Below are 21,251 nucleotides of genomic sequence, written 5' to 3'. Positions count from 1 at the left end.
ATACCTGTTGGTCATCTGTCTGTCTTTCTTGGAAAACAGCCTAATCAGTTCCTTTGCCCAATTTTAAACCAGGTTAATTGTCTTTTTTTTTTTTTCCTATTGAGTTGTAGGAGTTCCATACATATTTTGGATATAATCTCCTTCTCAGATAGATGGCTTGCAACTATTTTCTGCTGCTCTATAGACTGCCTCCTCATTTTATTGGTTGTTTCCTTTGCTGTACAGAAACTCTGTAGTTTGATGTAGTCCTACTTGTTTCTTTTTGTTGCTTGTGCTTTTGGTGTTTCCCTATATTTTGTGCTCCAGTCACCTTAATTTGCTTCAATCTGGTCCCAGTCTTGCTTTTTTAACAAAAGAATCCGCCAAATCTAATTTACTTTCCATGAAAAGATGACTTCCATTTTTTTATTTAACAAGTCATACATATTGTCTTGAGAACCATGTCACCCCTGCATACTAAACTAAATTAAAAAAATTCAACTGATGGATCATTAGGCCAATAGATGGATAGAAGACAGGGAGTAGGGGCACTTGGGTAGCTCAGTGGTTGAGCATCTGCCTTTGGCTTAGGTGGTGATCCCAGGATCCTGGGATCAAGTCCTGCGTCAGCCTCCCCACAGGGAGCCTGCTTCTCCCTCTGCCTATGTCTCTGCCTCTCTCTCTTTCTCTCATGAATAAATAAATAAAATCTTTAGAAAAAGAAGAAGAAGAAGAAGAAGAAGAAGAAGAAGAAGAAGAAGAAGAAGAAGAAGAAAGGAGTAGCAGAATGAACTTGGCCGTAAGTGTGTTAACTAGAATAAATAGGGTGCTCTGACTCCACTATTCTCTATGTGCACTCCCTCTCCTTTGTTTACAAAGAATTTTCCCAATAATCAGTGTCCCTTTAAATAATCAACAAGTTTGCTGCTTCTCCAGGCTGGCAAGTAGAGGCTGGCAGTCTGTGAACAGAGTCTACACATACAAGCACTTGGCTTTATGCAGGTGGACCTGCCTCCTGCTTCTGTCCCTGCACGGATATTCCACCTTCATCCTTCACAAGGCCCTACATCTAATGGGAAACCTCAAGGGGACAAGGTAATGAATGCGTTCAGTTTACCCTGACCAGCATGACTTTGACTTTTCTCTAGGGATTCTCCTTTTCTCTCGGTTATGTGTGTGTGTGTGTGGGGGGGGGGGGGGGTGTTTCTCCCAAGTAATTTGGTGTATTTTTTTTCCCAGCATTTCCATACGTGAAAATTAGAAACTCGGCCTATGCATGTCATTTCTATCTTCCATTAGGCCAGATGTGTCATTGATTTCACAATAATTAAATGTTGGTGGGGAAATAGAGTATTAGTTATATATTGCTGCACAGCAAATTATACCGAAACTTCTGTCTTAAAGCAGCAGTAAATATTTATTGTTTCTCATGATTCCTGTAGGTTGGAAATTCAGGAGCAACTTGGTAAGTGGTTCTGGCTCAGGACACCCCTGAGGCTGGCCACCTTCAATTCTTTAGAGGGCCTTTTGTTTCAGAACAAAATGGTTCTCTAACTTCCTCACAAAGAATTTAGTAGTTACACTCTCAGCTTTATCTTTACACTGGGTTTTTCTCAGAGTACCTTGGATTTTATCTTTGCACAAAAGCCTATTTTTCATTGTAGCATATTTGCCATCTGAAGAGGCTTGGAATTTTCTTTTCTTTCTTTCTTTTTTTTTTTTTTTCTTTTGGCTTGTCTCTCTCCTTTTGCCTTTCACTGGAAGCCACAGAAGGAAACCAAGGGGAACCTTCATCATTCCTCTTAGAGATCTCCTTAACTAGACAACCCAATTCATTATGGTACATTGTCCATATTACCACAGGTGATGATGTTGCGGAACCCCCTGCCATTACTAGAGGAGAATTTCCTTTCTTTTAGTTTCCAAAAACAGTTTCCTTCCCATTCCTGAAAGCCCTCACCAAAAGCTTCCGCAAGGGCATTCACATTTCTGGAACAGTCTCTTCAAGGAAGCCTTTTCACTTCCCTCACACACTCCTCAAAAATTCTTCCCAGTATCTACCTCCCACCCAATCCCAATGCCAATCCCACAAACTTAGCTTTTTCTTACAGCTTTTTCTTACCCATTACCAAAATCTATATTAGTTAGCTACTGCTGCATAAACTATCACATCTAAAACCTGTGGCTTAAAACAACAATAATCACGTCTTACCTTTCACAATTTCTGCAGGCCAGAAATTCAGGAACAGCTCGATCAGGTGGTTCTAGCTTAACACCTATGCTAAGGTTGCAGTCAGATGCCAGCTAGGATTGTAATCATCTGAGGGTTTGACCAAGGCTTGAGGGTTTCCAGTGTGGCTCACTTTCATACCATGTCAATGCTGGCTTTTGGCACGTCTCAGCTTTTCTCCATGCAGGTCCTTCTGTTGAGTTTTCTCACAGCATGGTAACTGACTTACCCCAGAGTCATAATACAAGAACCACAGCAGTGGGGCAGGAGCTGTATCCTTTGTGTGACCTAGCTTTGGGAGTCACATAGCATCATGTTTGCCATATTCTATTTGTTAGAAGTGAGTCCCTAAGTCTGGCCCATAATGGTGGGGAGATGAATTAAACTCCACTTTTTGAAGCAAGGGATATCCAGGAGTTTGTGAACACACTCCAAGACCACCACTCTTAGAACTTTAACAAGCTCACACTAATAAAGCTGCACTTCTTATACATTTTTATTTGAAGAAAAAATAAAATATTGATAAGGAATATCAATATATCTTGAAGAATATCTTGAAGGATCAAGAATCTAGAAGACAGTATAGGAGTAAGGGGTCAGAAGAATTAGGTTGATTCTTCACACCTGGATTTTCTCATCTTCTAACAGAAGGATAGGTGCTGGGATGAAGAGGTCCATGGGCACAGAAGGCCAACCTGTCAATCATACTTGCACAAAATAGAAAGCTGGTGGGTGCCAAGCTCTGCTAATGATTAGCAAAGAACGCCAAAAAAGATCTACTGCACAGGCCACATAGATATTTGGGAGGTTCTAAATTCCCATTTCTGCACTGGGATGCAATGGACTAGCACGACGTTTAAATTAACAGAGAAATCACCTGGTTTTGAGGTCTCCCTAGTTAGTCTTACAGCCGTCTCCCTTTAAGTGCAGCTGCAACTCATCAATCCACAAAATGCAGATTTACTTATCAAAATGCTATCCAGATATCCCCAAAATATTCCTTAATTTCGTAACCAATATATTATAAACTCCTCTAAGATCCTCTTTTATCTTCAAACTTACAAATCCCACCAGTCAATGCTCACACACTGCCAGCGTCTTGGAAGAAAAAGACTGTCTGCTAACCCTTTCTTTCTCCGCAGGAACCAAGGAAATCCACCGGGGGTGATTTGTTGGACACTCATCTTCTCACTTGTTTATCCTTCCCATTTAACCATCCTAATTCCATAATCTAAATGGACATTCATCTCAAATTCCTTCTGCTTTCTTTACCTATTCCTTTGAGAATTTAACAGGTAAACTTTATCACAATGGTATTATGGGAACAGATTGTGGCCACAGGACCACTTCCCCAAGAAATTTGGACCTCTGGGGTACTGAATCATACACATACTATGAATGTGAGGGATGGTTCCTTGTTCACAAGGCAGTTTATATGAAGGGCTCTCAAAGAGAGAGATTTCAACATACTTTTAACTCACTGAAACTATTTGTTCACTACTAATTGACTCTTTGGCTACAGAAATTCAGCAGCTGCATAGAGTGCCCAAGAAAAGTTCTACCACTAACTTGCAAAATTTGCTGGAATTATACCTCAGATTATTTACCTTTGATCATTGTTTTGCATTCTTCACCTTCACGTGTTCCCCAGTTCTTCCCTGTTGCTCATTCCCTCCATTCTCTTTTACATTTTCTTTGCTGCCATGCCTCCACCACCTTGCAATTCACTCTCTGTGCCCCCAAACAGTCACCCCTGCCTTAAATACCATTAAGATCAGTTTTAAAGCATTAAAATATTCATGAGAATAGAAGTATAATCTCTTTAATACCAAATAAGTCCTCTGACAATGGCCAGGCTTGGGGAAAACATAATTAAGAAGTCAGCTACAGGAGTTTCTAAGGAAATTAGTTTTAAATGAATGGAAGTAATTAATCAGTAAGGACAAATACCTGATGGAAAGAGAAAGGTTGACCTAGTGATCGGAAAAGAGCAATTAAGTCAGGATTCAGGATAGTGTCCAGTGTGCATACTGTGGTGGTAATCATTCCTTTCTGGCCTTTGAGAGGCTAAATAGAGCATAAAGCAATCTTTCCATGATTCAGATAAATACGGATTAAGCAAGCTGAATAGAGGGTAGCAGCACTGGACAGCCTGTAGAGATTTTTAGTTAAAGGAAAATAGTAGGAGCTTTAGCATTGAGAAGGGGTTGCCAGGGGTCTTAGAGCCATGAATAAGCCTCAAACCAGCAAGGAAATATTGAGAGCACATTGTTAAATTCAAATACAGGTACAGAGCTAGGGTTGGATCAGGTAAATTTTGAAAACAGTAAAAAAAAAGTTAACTACCAATGTATGGCAGGTGTATATGTTTATTTTAAAACTGTTTTAAGTGGGGCACCTGGGTGGCTCAGCAGTTGACTATCTGCCTTTGGTTCAGGTCATGCCTGGGGTCCTGGGATCGAGTCCCACATTGGGCTTCCTGCATGGAGCCTGCTTCTCCCTCTGCCTGTGTCTCTGCCTCTCTCTCTCTCTCTCTCTTTCTCTCTCAGTTTCTCTCATGAATAAATTTAAAAAAATATTTTTTAAAAAACTGTTTTGAGCTGTAGCAGAGTCATGTAAATAAATATATTAATATTGAGCAAGGGGTGCAAATCTAGTTACCCATGCCTCTGAGAAACCTCATTGTTCAATATGCCACTCAAATAAGAGGCAATCAGCTTTGCCTGGGAGCAGTTCCTCTGAACTGCAGCTACACCCACTCTCTGTTATTGTTTTGCCCATATTGCTTCCTATCATATAATAGGACTTATTACATATCCTTGACCTTCTACCACTCTTTCTTCAAGTGTTTACTTCTTGAGGGTAGGATTTTACTGACTTTGTTCACTGTTATATTCTCAGCACTTGAAAAAGTGCCTGCATGTAAAAGCTATTCAATAAATATTAGTTGAATGAATAATCTGTCAGTGTAGCACTTAGGATATTAACAACATTCTTAGGTGTCCCATCTGTTGCAATACCCAAAACACACAAAGCAAGGCACCATTCAAACTCAACTTCTCGCCTCTCCTTTACTGCTGTGCTTCATTCTGTTCTCCATTTCCATCTTGAGTTTACTTACACCCTTTCTCAGATTTTCACTCCAATGTCAAGTACTTTTTTTTCCTACAATTTCTCAAATGATTAAAAAAAAATCATTGTTTTAACCTGGAAAGTGATTGGTTAAGGAATACATAGGTAAGTTTCTCTGTAATCACAATAAGGAACACCCTTCTAGTTCCTGTCTATTAAGAAGTTTGTATGAGGGGCGCCTGGATGGCTCAGCGGTTGAGCTTCTGCCTTCGGTGCATGGCATGATCCCGGGATCCAGGGATTGAGTCCCCCATTGGGCTCTCTGTGGGGAGCCTGCTTCTTCCTCTGCCAATGTTTCTGACTCTCTTTCTATGAATAAATAAAAATTGTTTAAAAAAGAAGTTTGTATGAAACATCAATTAAGTGTATTACATAAGGCACCAGGAATACAAAAAGAAATTAGAAACCTTGTGTTCACCTGAGAAAATAAAGTGCTATATGCTCATATTCCAACTACAAATTATAATTCTAAGAGTTATCTTGAATTCTAACCTTGAAAATTCCCTGCTTTATGCTTTTGAATTTTTTTGCTTTCTTTCTCATATATTTTTATTTAATGGCTGTGTTATATGGGGCGCCTAGGTGGTTCAGTCAGTTAAGCATCTGCCCTCAGCTCAGGTCATGATCCAAGGGTCCTGGGTGGAGCCCTGCATCACACCATCATCATATCATCATCATCATCAACATCGGGCTCTCTCCTCAGCAGGAGGCCTGCTTTTTCCTCTCCTTCTGTTGCTCCCCCTGCTTATGCTCACATCCTCTCTCTGTCAAATAAATAAATAAAATCTTTTAAAAAACCAAAAGCTTTGTTGCACAATGCTAACTTGCCTATGCATACCATCACATATGGCTACCAACTCCAAACATTCTTAACATGGAAGCAAAATAGTAGGCTCTGACTCATCCTCACCAAACTTCCAATTTACAAACCTTTAATGATACAGACTGAATATTTGTTTCTCCCTCCCCAAATATCTGTATGTTAAAATGCAATGACATTAGGAGGTGGGGCCTTTGTGAGGTAATTAGGTCATGAGGAGAGAGCCCTCATGAATGGGATTATAAAAGAGACTCCAGAGAGCTCCCTTCTTTCTTCTGCCTTGTGAGGACACAATGAGAAAACAGCCATCTCTGAACTGGGAAGCAAGCTCTTACCAAACTGCCAGCACCTTGATCTTGGACTTCCCTGCTTCAAGAACGTGAGAAGTAAATTTCTGTTGTTTACAAGCCACGTGAGCTATGGTGTTTTGTTTTGTTTTGTTTTTATAGCAGTCTGCACAGACTAAGATATACGAAGATGCAGAGAATGACAAAATCTAGCATGAATCACACAGACAATATCTGAAATGTCACAGTTATGTCTGCTAATGACAAGTTTCAAATGTAAGTTAAAAGATAGTTCCTGAGGAACTTTTAGGACTCAAAAATTGCCTTGAAAGCACGCAAAGCTATAACTGCTCTGAACTTCTGGGATCCATGTTCTGAGGCAGAAAGTGTCATATTAACTTTTCTCTCTTTGGGCCTTTGGACTTTATATTGCAGATTATAAAATGCTGATACAGAAGATGAGTGTTGCTGAACTGTAGCCTCAAGTGGAATGACACAACAAGACAAGAATAGAAGAAATAATGAGAAACTGAATAGCCCCTTTGAGGAGCATGTGCAGGAAAGGGAAGGAGGAAGATTGTTCCAAAACATGTGAAGAAAAGTGGCATGCTTTGTCTGACTGCTGCCCAGAGAACTTAAGAGGTGCTACAAAAAGCCTGGGTGAATTTGGTAGACTTGTACCAGATAAACGCTTACTGGGCCATAAAAACTGGGATACATTTCAAGGCAATATTTGGGAAAGAACACATGCAAGGACCAGTATGGACTATGAGAGGGGCTAAGATATTCCAGAAACACTATTTTGTGTCAAGATTTCTTCTCCTTTAAAAATTAGTAAAATAGAAGGGGTATCACATTTGGAAAAATACTTAGTGTAGGCAAAGTCTTTATTTAACAACAACAAAAAAAAGTTTAAATTATCAACTCTGATAAGAGAAAAAGTAAGACAAGAACAAGTTGTGCAAAAGATAAATGAACTGAAGAGGGAGCTAGCTCAAATGAGGAAAGATTCCAAGGTCACCTAAAATACAGTCATAGAATTGTAATCTATAAAGATATAAAAGACAGAACAAATGCTACTGAAAAGAAAATAAGTAATATGGAGGACAAACGAGTAGGATTTCTAGAATATAAATCAATAATTTTAAGGTACAAATGAGAAGATTTATGAAGAATATTAAAAAATTAGTTAACCTGAGGATCCCTGGGTGGCGCAGCGGTTTAGTGCCTGCCTTTGGCCCAGGGCACGATCCTGGAGACCCGGGATTGAATCCCACATCAGGCTCTCAGTGTATGGAGCCTGCTTCTCCCTCTGCCTGTGTCTCTGCCTCTCTCTCTCTCTGTGTGACTATCATAAATAAATAAAAAAATTTATAAAAAATTGACTATGCTACATGAGTATGAAAAGGCAAGTAATCTCAGAAGGAAAAGAAGACTCAAAAAATTAAAATCATAATTTACATTAGAAGAAAATATCCTTCACTTAAAGAAATGAGCAAACTCTGCAAACTGAAATAGCTGACCCATACTAAATAAAAACAAGGAAACACTAAAAAAACAGATTTTTTAAAAGTTGAAGAAAATAATCATGTCAGTATCCAAGCAAGAAAGATACAGTCATCTTCAAAAGAAAAGTGTCATTCAAGCTGAACTCATCACTACGCAACCCCAAACCAGAGAAAATACAATAATGTGTTGGTTTCAGATGAGAATAATTGTGAAGCATGGCAAGCTATTTTCATTTGCTTAGGAAAATGAAGGTATTCATGATACACAAGCATTCAGAAAAATCTTTTAAAAGAATGAAACTGGTATAAAATAGTTGGTAGTGAGCATGTGGGTTTAAATATCTATTTTAATCATGGTACAATAATGGCTATACATGCAAAATGACTGTTAAAAGATATATAATATTAAAATAATGAGTGAAATCTACCTATAATCTCACTTAAACTAGCTATTATTGGAAACCAGGAAGAAGTAAAAAAAAGGACAAATTTTTTAATTTACATGCATAAGAAGAAGTCAAAACTAATTCTTTTACTTTTTGCAAAAAGAAATATTTTTCAGGTTTAAAAAAAGCAAAAACATTTCTAGTAGCATTTAAAATAGCATTTAAAATAGGACATATAAGAAAGATCCTATAGATTAATATAAACAAGTTAAAAATAAGTTCCAAAAATAAATGTTAATTATTTTTGTATATTACTAAGAGAACTCTTCTTAACTGAACTTAAAAATAAATCTCAACTGCCTTCAATAAAACATGTAAAATAAAATCACATAGAATCAACAAATTAAAAGGATTATCATAGAATTATATTCAAGCACAAATGAAATTAGGAATGGCAATATTAGTATGGCAACAGAAATGTAGGCTAAAGGTCAAATTATAAAATAATTTGTTTAATTAATAAATAGGTATTATTTAAGACTTGATATTTATTGATCTTTGAGAGCTTATTAAAAAGCATCAAAATATATGAAATAAAGTCATAAATACACAGAAAAGTTATCAAAAATACAATTGCACCAATAGACCACACAATTTTTAATCTAAGATGTATAGAAAATGTTCAAAAATAAAGACAAAGTTGGAAACAGAATAAAACTGAATTCTTACATGAGAACATCATTTATAAGAGAACCAAAATAATGAGTGCATCCAAACAATTAAGTTGTTCTGGAATTATTTTTAAGTTCTTTGGAACCACTAATGGCATACAGCGATCTCCCCAGACATGAGTGACTGGGTGATTTCTCTGGGGCTCAGTCCAGGCAAAAGCAAATGCCAGTTGGGGCACCTGGATGGTTCAGTTAGGCATGTGACTCCTGGTTTCTGCTCTGGTCATGTTCTCAGAGTCATGAGACTGAGCCCTACATGCAGTTCCATGCTGAGCATGGAGCCTGCTTAGGATTCTCTCTACCTCTACCTCTCTCTCTGCTCCCATCCCCCTCACCCACCCCTTCCTTCCCCCTCCACTCACATGTATGCTCTCTCTCTGAAAGAAAGAAAGAAAGAAAGAAAGAAAGAAAGAAAGAAAGAAAGAAAGAAAAAAATGTGTATCTGAAACACCAGTCTGACACCACAGCAAGGTGACATATTACAAACACGCAGTAGTGTTTTTTCATTATACTAAGTGAGGGAAACCAGGGACAAAAGAGTGTCCAGTGTATGATTCCATTTATATAAAGTTCTAGAAAATGTAAATTAATCTATAGTGACAAAAATGGGTCAGCAGCTTCCTGGGGCTAGGAGTAAAAGAAGAAATGGGCTGCAAACAGGCACAAAGAACCTATTAAGAATGATGGAAATATGATATTGCAGCTATACTTTTGCAGACATATACCTCTGTCAAGACTTATCACACTGATATTTTATTTAAAGGAATGTAGTTTATTGTACTTAAATTATATACAGTTGATACAGAATAAAATTTCAATATAGGCAAAGTAACACTACATATCACAAACATAATTATCAACTCATATCTCTAAATGTTAACAAAGGAAAATGGCATGATCAAGTCAACAGACCCTAAGGGCATTTGCAAAAACTCTGCACCAGTTCTTGATTTTAAAATATATATATAAGAAATACCTGATAAGGAGCATCTAAAACTAACATTCAGCTATAGTCTCAATAGTGACACACTACACGCATTCCTCTCAAACCAGGAACGAGACTGGCCATTGTCCCTTAAGTTGATAATTGAGTCTGTCTACTGAAAATGAAGAGTTGGTGAGATAAACAAAGGGAAGTGACAAAAGGAAATTCAACAACAACAAAACTTTACAGCTTTCAAAATAATTGGATGCAAGAAAAAAGTGTAAAAGCCAAGTTTAATATGTTAGTAACAACCAGTTAAAAAAGAAAATGGAAGATAAATCCTATTCATCATTGATAATTGTAGCCCAAAGCATAAAAATCCCAGGCTTTAATAATAAAATGTGGTACCCTTATAAAGAAAATTACTAAACATAACTGAGAGACATAAAAGTTAATCTCTAAAAACTCTACAGATATTATAAGATCCTAGATAAGAAGTAAATCCTCCACAAGTTAATTAATAATTTTATTTCAATACCAATTAAAAGCTCCTCTGATGCCATGAAACTGCCCTTAAATAAATCTAGAAGACAGGTGGATTATACCACTGAAGAAGAAAATTCTGAAAATAAAGCATAATGAAGTGTTTTTCATACCAGGCAGGAAAATCATACAATTACAATCAAAACCACGGAATACAATAACTGAACAGATCAGCCAAAAACAAACCCTAGTCTATATCAGAACTTAATATATAATAATTGTGGCATCAAAATAAATGAGAAGACCAAACAGAACTAGAATAGCAGTTAGCTATTTTTAAATGCCTTAAAGTTATATAAAAATCACGAAACACACTAAAAAAAATTAAAAATGGATTAAGGAGTAAAGGTTTTAAGAACAAAATCTAGAGCATAAAAAAATGTAAGAAAATATAGGTGAATATCTAATTTCAAAAAGGAGAGTACTAAGTATTAAAACAAGAGAAAAAAGTTAACTAAGACATGATACATAGTTTTAGATTATTCTTTCTTCTTTTTTTAAGTTGCAAAAGTGACACATGCTCATGACACATTTTTAAAAGTAGCACAATTACTTTTGTAGTGCATCCTTTCCTCTACCCCATGTCAATTTATCACACCTCCTAGAACTAAAAACCATGTATATCTTCCTAGATTTTTTCAATATTGCACAAATGTTTTTAATGTGCGTAAGCAATTAACTTTAAACTATTTTTATTCTAAAATAATTATCAGGTGCCTGGGTGTCTCAGCAGTTGAGCATCTGCCTTCCGCTCAGTTTGTGGCACCCTGGGATCAAGTCCTGCATCGGGCTCCTGTCAGGGATCCTGCTTCTCCCTTTGCCTGTATTTCTGTCTCTCTCTGTGTGCTTCTCATGAATAAAGAAATAAAATCTTTTTAAAAAATAAAATAAAATAAAATAAAATGATTGTAGATTCCCAGGTGCTACAACTAAGTGTACAAGGAGGTCCTGCACACCCTTAATACAGCCTCCCCCAACACAGATAACCTCTTACATAAACTATAGTACTCTGTCAAAACCAGCAAATTGAAATTGGTACAAAGCACAGAAATTATTCATACTTCACCAGTGTTATATGTGCACTTGTCTGTGTAGTTCTAAACAATTTTGTAATATGTGTAGATTTGCTTAACCACCATCAAAATCAAGAAATTTAAGTATTCCATTACCACAGGCTCCTTCTGTGGTAGAGCCACATCTATATCCTCCTCCCCCCATCCTAAACCCCTGGTCACCACTAATCTGGGTAACTAATCTGTTACCCATCTTATAATTATGATATTTCAGCAATGTTCTATAAATGGAACCATGCAATACATATTCTTTTGAGATTGACTTTTTTTCACTCAGCATAATTTCCTTAGAGTTCATCTAAGTTATTGCATATATCAGTAATTACTTATTATTGCTAAGCAGTATTCCATGGTATGAATGGACCAAAGTTTGTTGGACTGTTCAATCATTAAAAGAAATTTGGGTAGTTTAGAGTTCTCAAATATTAAGAACAAAAATTTCCATGAACTTCTATGTTCAAGTTTCTGTGTGAAAATGGGTTTTTATTTTTCTGGGATAAATTCCCAAGAGTGCAATAGTACATTTGGCAGGTCATATGGTAGTAAGCAAAAAAAAAAAAAAAAAAAAAAAAAACTTATATACAAATATGTTAATGCAATATGACTCCAAATACATGTATATAATATACATGTATATATTTTTTTTTAGAAAGGGAAGAGGGAGAGGGAGAGAGAAAATCTCATGCAAGCTCTACACCCAGCATGGAGCCTGACCTTGGGTTCCATCTCACAACCCCAAGATCATCCATCACCTGAGCCAAAATCAAGAGTCAGATGTTCAATTGACTCAGGTTGACATTCAGCCACTCAGGTGTTCCCCAAAAAAATCTTTTTAAAGTATATTTTTGTATAGAAAAATAAACTGTTGAAAAATGTCTTAAAATTTTGAACAATGTCTTAATAAAATATCTTAAAATTTGAATCATTTTTCCTTTTTATACTCCTCTGTAGTGTCTGCCTTTTGTACAATAAACATGTACCCATTCTATAATCAGAAAAGTATTCATTAATAAAATGCCAAGCAATTTTGGTCATAGACCTAATTTTCCTAACTCAGATTATGGGCTGATGTAGCAGCAGCCTACTTATGAAGTCCTTCTGGGGATTGGTTGTGTGGGAGTAAGGAGTCTCATTCCCTCAAAAGTAGAAATATTTTTCCTCGTGTACAATTTCAGGAATGAGTTGTCCAATTAAAATTGAAAAGAAAGACTATAATGAATAATAATTTTTAAAAATAGCACCAATATTAAGATTTTCCCAATAGAAAGTAATGTTCCCTTTTAGAATATTTGGTGCCTATATTCTCTTGATCTGTTTCCAGAATATGTCCCTGTGTAAGTACCACTGACGGAGAGAGCTAGGAAAAAAGTAAGGCACACACAAAGCCACACTTGTCTGCTTATTGGAAATTGAGTAACTCAAAGATTGGTAGCCTGCTCTAAAAATGCCCTGTAACTGCCAGAAAGGTACATTGGGCTCACAGTTTTTAAATAATAATAATAATTAATAATAATAATAATTCATATGCAAGTTATGCCATGATGAAAACTTTAAGCACATTTCAAAGTTTTAAAAGTTCAAGCCTCATTAACCTCATAACTGCACTCCATAATTACTTAACAACTAAAACAATCTTCAGTTGCAGATGCAGAGAAATGCCGGGACACCTGCACCCCGATGTTTCTAGCAGCAATGTCCACAATAGCCACACTGTGGAAGGAGCCTCGGTGTCCATCAAAAGACGATGGATAAAGAAGCTGTGGTCTATGTATACAATGGAATATTCCTCAGCCATTAGGAACAACAAATACCCACCATTTGCTTCAATGTGGATGGAACTGGAGGGTATTATGCTGAGTGAAGTAAGTCAATCGGAGAAGGAAAGACATTATATGGTCTCATTCATTTGGGGAATATAAAAAATAGTGAAAGGGAATAAAGGGGAAAGGAGAAAAAATGAGTGGCAAATATCAGAAAGGGAGACAGAACATGAGAGACTCCTAACTCTAGGAAACGAACTAGGGGTGGTAGAAAGGGAGGTGGGCGAGGCTGGGAGGTGATTGGGTGGCGGGCACTGAGGAGGGCACTTGATGGGACGAGCACTGGGTGGTATTCTATATGTTGGCAAATTGAACTCCAATAAAAAATAAATTTAAAAAAAAATGAGAGTGGAAGAAAAAAATAAATAAAAATAAATAAAACAAACTTCAGGCCATATCAAATGTTGTCTTTGAATATTTATCAGAGTGATCATCAGGACACTTTTTTGCATGTGAAAATGGGTGCCATTAACAGTTAAGCTGGGTCAATAAATATAAACTAGAACAGGCTGAGCAAATTGGGCTGCATGATTGACTGTCCTGTGGTATGATGAAACTTGCATGCAGCCACATTCCACAAAGGGTTCAACATCATCTTGGGTTTACATTAAAGTAATAAATAATTATCTCCCAGTCTAATCTATGGAACTGACAGAGAAATCCTTAACAATAACCTGATACTCCATTACCATATAAATATTGCTGCCTGAGTAGTATTTTTACTCTGATTGGTATTCATAGGTGTTCAAAATGCCATGATTTTGAACTGGTAACTGTGGGTCTAGGGCAAACACATGAAGTTGAGCAAGCACATCCATGTTAAGTTTAAGGCAGTTTAAAAGGTATCTATTTAGTACTCACTTTGGCAATGCATATGCTAAAGAACTGGACTGATGCAGAGAAGATTAGGGTGGCCCCTGCACAAGGGTGACAGGCAAAAATGTATCTATTTGGAAACGGTTCCTGGATGGTTCCATGTGGATGATTTATCCTCCATGGACCTTCACCACATTTTCCCCCAACATTCAATTCTATCGCCAGGCCCTAAATTTACTCTCACTCCAAAGTACTGCATTTCATTGCTTTCCGATGGACACACCTATACTCCAGGCTGCTTACTCCATCGGAACCTATCCTCCTACTTTCAATGTTTCGAGCACATCTCTCCTTCAAGTCATTAGTTCTCTTGATTTTCCATCTGTCCCTGAGCCCTATGGTATATGTGCTTGGGGTAATTAACACAAGCTACTATATTGGATAATTACAACATCTCACTGACTGGATACAACAAAGGGCCCTTCTTACTCACTCAACACCAACTGTAGTTTGGCCAGTTCTCTTTGGCAGAAACTCTAGGATCAGAGGCCTTGTGTGCTAAATACATGGCCTCAGATATTTTTCAGAAGGAGAAAGTGGAAAGCCCAAGTTTTGCTGGGGACTTTTTTTTTTTTTTTGAAGATTCTATTTATTTATTTGACAAAGAGAGAGAGAGAGAACACAAGTAGGCAGAGCAGCAGGCAGAGGGAGGGGGAGAAGCAGATCCCCACCAAGCAGGGAGCCCAAAGCAGGGCTCGATCCCAGGATCCCAGGATCATAACCCAAGCTGAAGGCAGTCCCTTAACCGACTGACCCACCCAGGTGCTTCTGCTTGAGACATCTTAAGGGCCGGGCCAAATGTGGATTTCTATCACTTGCACTCAAGCTTCACTGGCCAGAACTGAGACAGACCCTTACCTAATTCCAAGTAAGGCCAAGAAATGCAGGCTTCCTGTGTGTTCAGAAAGAGAAAATCAGATTGATGAGCATCTAACAAATGTCTGTCACTATATAACTTGAGCTTTCCATACAGTGAATTCTCCCACCATTTGTCTCTCTCCTACAACTATTCAGAACCTATTTGAGGGGAGGGGGAGCAACATGATTCAAACCCCAGAGAGAGAGCAAGTGTGCCAGCAGCCGTGTCTCACCAACCTACAAACAGACTCACAATGCTGGACACACAAGTAGACAATTGACAAGCACAGGCAACTTCACTAGTATTCAAAGAAATAAGTTTAGAAAAAAAGATACAATTTTCACCTACAAAATTAACAGGGACTAAAAGATAATACTAAATACAAAAGGGGAAGCAGTGAAATTCGGTGCCTGGGGGTGGCAGGGGTAGCATTGGAGGGAAATATCCAGAATATACAATCTGGATTGTATGCAATACAATCTTGCTGAAAGACAGTTCAGAAATAAGCATCAAAATCTTCATTCAGATCATTCAAAAATTTTCATTGAATATTCACTAAGCACTGAGTGCTGGTCTAAATCCTCTAATCTAGTAATTCAGTTTTAGAAATGTATCCAAAGAAAATGAGTGGAAATGCAGTCAAATATTCATGTCCAGGGAATACACTAGAGTATAAAAATAGCCCAAATAGCTACTGATAGGGAAGTGATTAAATAATTTATGTTACACGATATTTCAACTGCTATGGAATTATAACAAAACTATGAAGACGAGTGATGGTCTAGGAAAATTCTACTAGTATAATTTTATGGAAGAAAAGACATAATTAAAAATTGCATTTACAGTATAATCCTAATTTCTGTATTTATATCTCTGTATATGTGGTTATATAGAGATATATGTGTAGATATATATCTACATTCAGCTAATATATACTTATTTACTATCAAATACGTGCTAGGACTTATAAAGAGAAAATCTGTAAGATCTCTGGGTTAAACTGAATATTAGCTTGTATTTTTCCCCTGATTGTTTCTCTATTTCACAGAAATTGCTGAAGAACAGGCCAGCATATAGTATAGTACTTGGTGCTTCGGTCATGAATAAAAATTTGTCCTAGGATATAATGGAAGAATAGAAGTCAGGAAAAAGTGTAATTTCAGTTTCAAGTACGTTCTATTTAACAAGAAGTGGAAATTTGAATTTGAATTTGAATTCACCTTTGAATTCACCTATGAGGACAGACAGGCCCTTTGGAGAAAAAACAAGGCTATAGTGAGTCTTTTAAATTATGCAGGGGTAAAGTGAAGAGAGGCCTGCTCAAGAGAAGTTTGGAAAATGTGAGGCTGAAAATCTGAAAAGAATAAATGGAAAAGACAGGAGAGGGAGGTGTTCTGGGGAGACCCGTTGAACCTCAAGGAAAGAAAACCTATGAGGAGGGCATTGGTCAGTTTGTTGGGTTGTGTCGCGCCCCGAGTTAAGGGATTCTGGGCAGAAGCACAGGGTGGCCAAGGGTGGTGAGGGTGGCCCTCACTAAGACCAGAAGCCATCTGAGCCAGGCTGAGCTTCCTGGAGGCCAGGATGGCCACACACATATGCCTCAGAGTCGGAACAAGGCACACCTTGGGATGGAGCTGGGAAGTTTCTGAAGTGTGTCCTCAGCACAGAGAGTAGTGTTCTCCTAAGTGGTGGCAGTGAAGAGCTTCCAAGTACAGTGTGGCCAACAGACATGGACAGTTGAGACCTGAAGCAAGGATGGTAAAACAGAGATGAGAGCATCAGTGCCAAAATAACAGATACGGGCACTTTGAGGTGGGCCCAAGGCTTTGTTACCACACAGAGAGAGGCTTGAAGCTTTGTGATCAAAACATGAATATTTTTATTTTAGAATCAAAGGCTACTAACACCAAGGAACAAGAGTGTAGAGTCAATTTTCAATTTTATCCATGCTTTTCCATATGAATGTGTATTTCTTTTACAATCAGGAAAAAAATGAACACTCTCTCTACCCTGTCTCATTTTCCCCATTGAAAGCAAGGACTTTTTTAAATAAGATTTTATTTATTTACTCATGAGAGACACAGAGAAAGATGCAGAGACACGGGCAGAGGGAGAAGCAGGCTCAATGCAGGGAGCCCCATGTGGGACTCGATCCCAGGACCCCAGGATCATGACCTGAGCCAAAGGCAGACACTCAACCACTGAGCCACCCAGGTGCCCTGTGAGCAAAGACTAGTTGAAGAACTTCATCCCCATCTCCTCCTCTGAATCATTCACCACAGTGATGGTCTTAGGAAGAAAGTTCGCCACTTTCTGATGCTCAAAACCAAAGACACTTGCTAGCCATATTTTTGTTGGTCTTCTTAGTCACCCCAGATACTATTGACCACCCCATCCTTCTGGAAACTTTTCCTCTAATGCCCTGACTCTTCTCTCTCTTACTTCCTCTCCCACTGCTTCCGTTGCTCCTTGCCCATCTTTTGGGGGCCTCCTCTTCTAAAGTCTGTCTCTTAGAAGCTAGTGTTTTCCAGAGTTCAGAACTGGGTAGTCTTCCCTTCTCCTACACATTCTTCTGGGTCACTTCATCTGCATCAACCTTGATGTTCTCACGACTTCATTTACTGTGAAGTCTATAGAGCCAAGAACCATTCCTCAGACACTGGAAGTGTGTAATAGTGGTGCAGTGGTTTGCCTAGCATATTTGGCATTAGGGGCACATTGTTTCTAATAGCCCACTCCCCTATATGAAAAAAATGCTTTGTTTTTTTTTAAAGATGTATTTATTTATTTGTGTGTCTGTGTATGTGTGTGTATGAGAGAGAAAGAGAGAGAGAGAGAGAGAGAGAGCATGCACACAAGCAGGGAAAGGGGGGAAGAGGGGAAAATCCCCAAGCAGACTCCCCACTGAGCATAGTGCCCAGAGCAAGGCTTCAACTTGCTGAGACCCTGAGATCATGACCTGAGCTGAAACCAAGAGTCAGACGCTCAACCAACTGAGCTATGCAGGCGCCCCACAAAATAGTTTTCAGTAATCATCACAAAATGTTAGTTGGACAGTTAGGTAGTCAAGGCCAGGGTCCCTGACAAGAAAATATGGAGTCAGGACAGCTAAAATAAAACAGCACTGACATTCTGTTTTGCAGCTTAGGACAGGACCACACTGACATTCTGCTCTGCAGTCTTTGGAGAAATGAGTTCTGCAAAACATCCCTAAAATAAGACAATTACCCACAAAAGCATTTGTCAATGTCACAGGCAAGGGGCAGTTAAGACCTAAGACCCTAGATGTCAGAAAAAAAAAAAAAAAAAAGATCATCAGTACATGGACATTAACCTCAGAGGTAGACAGATACATGACCAAAGCCCTAATTGGCATGACTCAGCACACCCTGATTACTTAAAAAGTTCCTCAAAAGAGCTCATAAACTGCCCCCAAACCTAGAAACACCAAGGGCAACCCACTCGGGCCCCCTCCTTCTCTAGAAGCTTCTTTACACTCTTGCTCAATAAACTTGATCTCGCTGCCCACCCCTCTTCATCTGGTCTACCCCTTTGTTCTTCAAAGCAGTGGGACCAAGAACCGTGGTCACCAGGGGACACAAATCCTGTAACAATAATACTTAGTAGCAATCATGATTTTCTTGAGTGGCTTTTAATCTTAAAACTATGTCCGATAAAGATTAAAGTTCCATTTTAAAATGTTCAAATGGAGTAAAATATTTCATATGTAAACCAAACCTTCAGACTTAACAGTTTTACACTGTTTTAAATAGAAGCACAAATTGAAAAACTTCAAGTGTCAAACAGTATGCCAGAATTGGCATAGCCCAAGTACAGTCTCTTCATCTCCACAATTCACTGTGCTGGCATTGCTTATTTCCCAACTACTCTATCAATGCAAAGATATGTGGTATCACAGAGGACAGAGAAAAGAACTGTCAGAGTCCAAACAATTCCATGTGATCATAATCTTACTACAGAAACAAAAGCATGTGGTTGAGCTCCTGTGCACCAGGGGCTGACTATTTAGCAGAGAGGTCTCCAAATCAACTTCCCCACCTAAAAGGAGCAGAATAAAAATGTGCTCAACTGACTATTGCAGATGCATTGTCAAAAGTCAATAGTCACCATGGCAATTGTTTAGGACTTAAACTAACAAAAGATTTTTTCAGGAGGAAGTATTTTTTTTACTGGCATTGTGGCACATAAGGATAACATATTTAGTTTTATTCTATGCAGACAATGCATTGTCTTACTGTCTGTACCCTGGGCTGGCTGCTCAACCCACCCCACCATTGGTATAGAATTGACAATACGTACTTGTTGAATGGATGGGTGAAGATAACTATTGCATGATGCTAATGTTGATTCTTCAGCAAGACTTCTCTCCTAACTTCTAGGCCTGCATTTCTGTCATCTGACTTGACCTGACTGTCCCCCAGGAAACCTCAGATTTGAGGTCCACAGAGCTTGCTCCTTTTTCTGCCCTACATTGGTAAATGGCACCAAGTTCCACTGAGTGGCTCAAGCCAGAACCTTGAGATTCCAGTCTTCCTATTTCTCCCAACTAGACACAAAATCCATCTATCGTATCTCCTATGCATTTCTAGAATCTGTGCTTCATTCCCACTAACCTGGGCTAATTGAGTATTGGATCATTCTGTCCAAAATCATTACAATGCCCACCTGTCCAGTCTATCTACTCCAGTCTGTCTGCAATCCAACGTCCCTGAACTTCCCCAAGTCCCTCTTCTTAAAAAAGGCTAATGAATTCCTCTACTGCAAATGATTACAGGGTTAAATAATGTGTGGACTGCCAAGTGTAGGGTCTTATCCATAGAAGATAGTCAAGGAAAAAAAAAAAAAAAAAAAAAGAAGATAGTCAAGGATCACATTGGTTTTCTTTCCTAAAACATTTCTTGATACTCTACTGCCTCCCAAATCTTAATTTTTTTGAGAGAAAGCAGTTATCTTTTGAGACAAAATTGATGAAGCATGGTGAATTCATATTGTTATACATTTGTCAAAACCTACAGATCTGTATAACACAAAAAGTAAATCCTAAACTAAACTGTGGATTTTAGTTAATAAAAAAAATAATTAATAAAATAAAATAAAAAGAGAAAAAAAATTGATGAAGCATCATTTATTTGCATAAAAAGCCAAATTATGCAGATAATTTCAGTTATATAAATATGACCTAATTCAAAGTACTCCCAAAACTCATTTTTATTATAACAACAAATACTTACTGATCATCACAAAGAAACAAAACAAATTTGGGTCTGAATATATTAAAAGATAGATGATAGATAGATAGATAGATAGATAGATAGATAGATAGATTAGATAGATAGATAGATAATAGATAGATACAAAAAAAAAATCTGTGCTCTCAAGGACTTTGTATTCCATACACACGTAACTCATAGTGAAGCAGGGTAATACATAAGTGTAAATGAATACCACAACCATCCACAAAAGAGGGAGAGAAATTGAGAAAAGATAACCTAATACATTGAGGCACCAGAATAACATTTAGAGAGAGAATCTGAGGTATATTTTAAAGGAACATTATACAGCTACATGTACATAGGAAAAGGAGAGGTAAGTATATTTCTGATGCAAAAAAAAAAAAAAAAAGAAATCACAAAGTTGTGAGATAGGAATGCTAATAGGACATACAACCCAGCTTGAGGAGGACATAGAATTCATGAAAAGATGTAACAAAAGTGAAATCTGGAAAGACAGCAGTGAATGGATGGGATTAAGTGCCAATGTGAGGGTTTACTTTGAAAGTAATGAACTATTGTTATAGAAACTGTGAGAGCCCCCTATCTAGTTGCCCTGTGGTTGGTCATTTCCCATTGTGATCTTTCCAGAACTCAAATCTGACTATGCCATGTCACTGTTTAATAGATCTGTCATGTATCCAAAGATGATACATAAATGGTCAATAAGCACATAAAAAGATGTTCCACATCTTTCATCACTAGGGAAATGCAAATCAAAACTACAATTACATGCTACCTTACACCTATTTGGATGGCTACAATCAATAAAATAGGAAACAAGTGTTGGG

At 37.8% G+C, this 21,251-nt stretch overlaps 1 non-coding gene across 1 annotated transcript; it reads left to right on the top strand.

The window, feature by feature from the left end:
• The first annotated feature begins 14,287 nt into the window (after positions 1 to 14,287).
• On the top strand, positions 14,288 to 14,396 carry LOC112670495 (U6 spliceosomal RNA). Its single transcript, XR_003142974.1, has one exon. It is a non-coding gene; the product is annotated as a U6 spliceosomal RNA (small nuclear RNA).
• The last annotated feature ends 6,855 nt before the right edge of the window (positions 14,397 to 21,251 follow it).

This window comes from Canis lupus, chromosome 16 (genome assembly GCF_003254725.2).
Source record: "Canis lupus dingo isolate Sandy chromosome 16, ASM325472v2, whole genome shotgun sequence".
Taxonomy (NCBI): domain Eukaryota; kingdom Metazoa; phylum Chordata; class Mammalia; order Carnivora; family Canidae; genus Canis; species Canis lupus.
The sequence above is the reverse complement of the archived record's forward strand: the minus strand, read 5'-3'. Positions and strand labels throughout refer to the sequence as shown.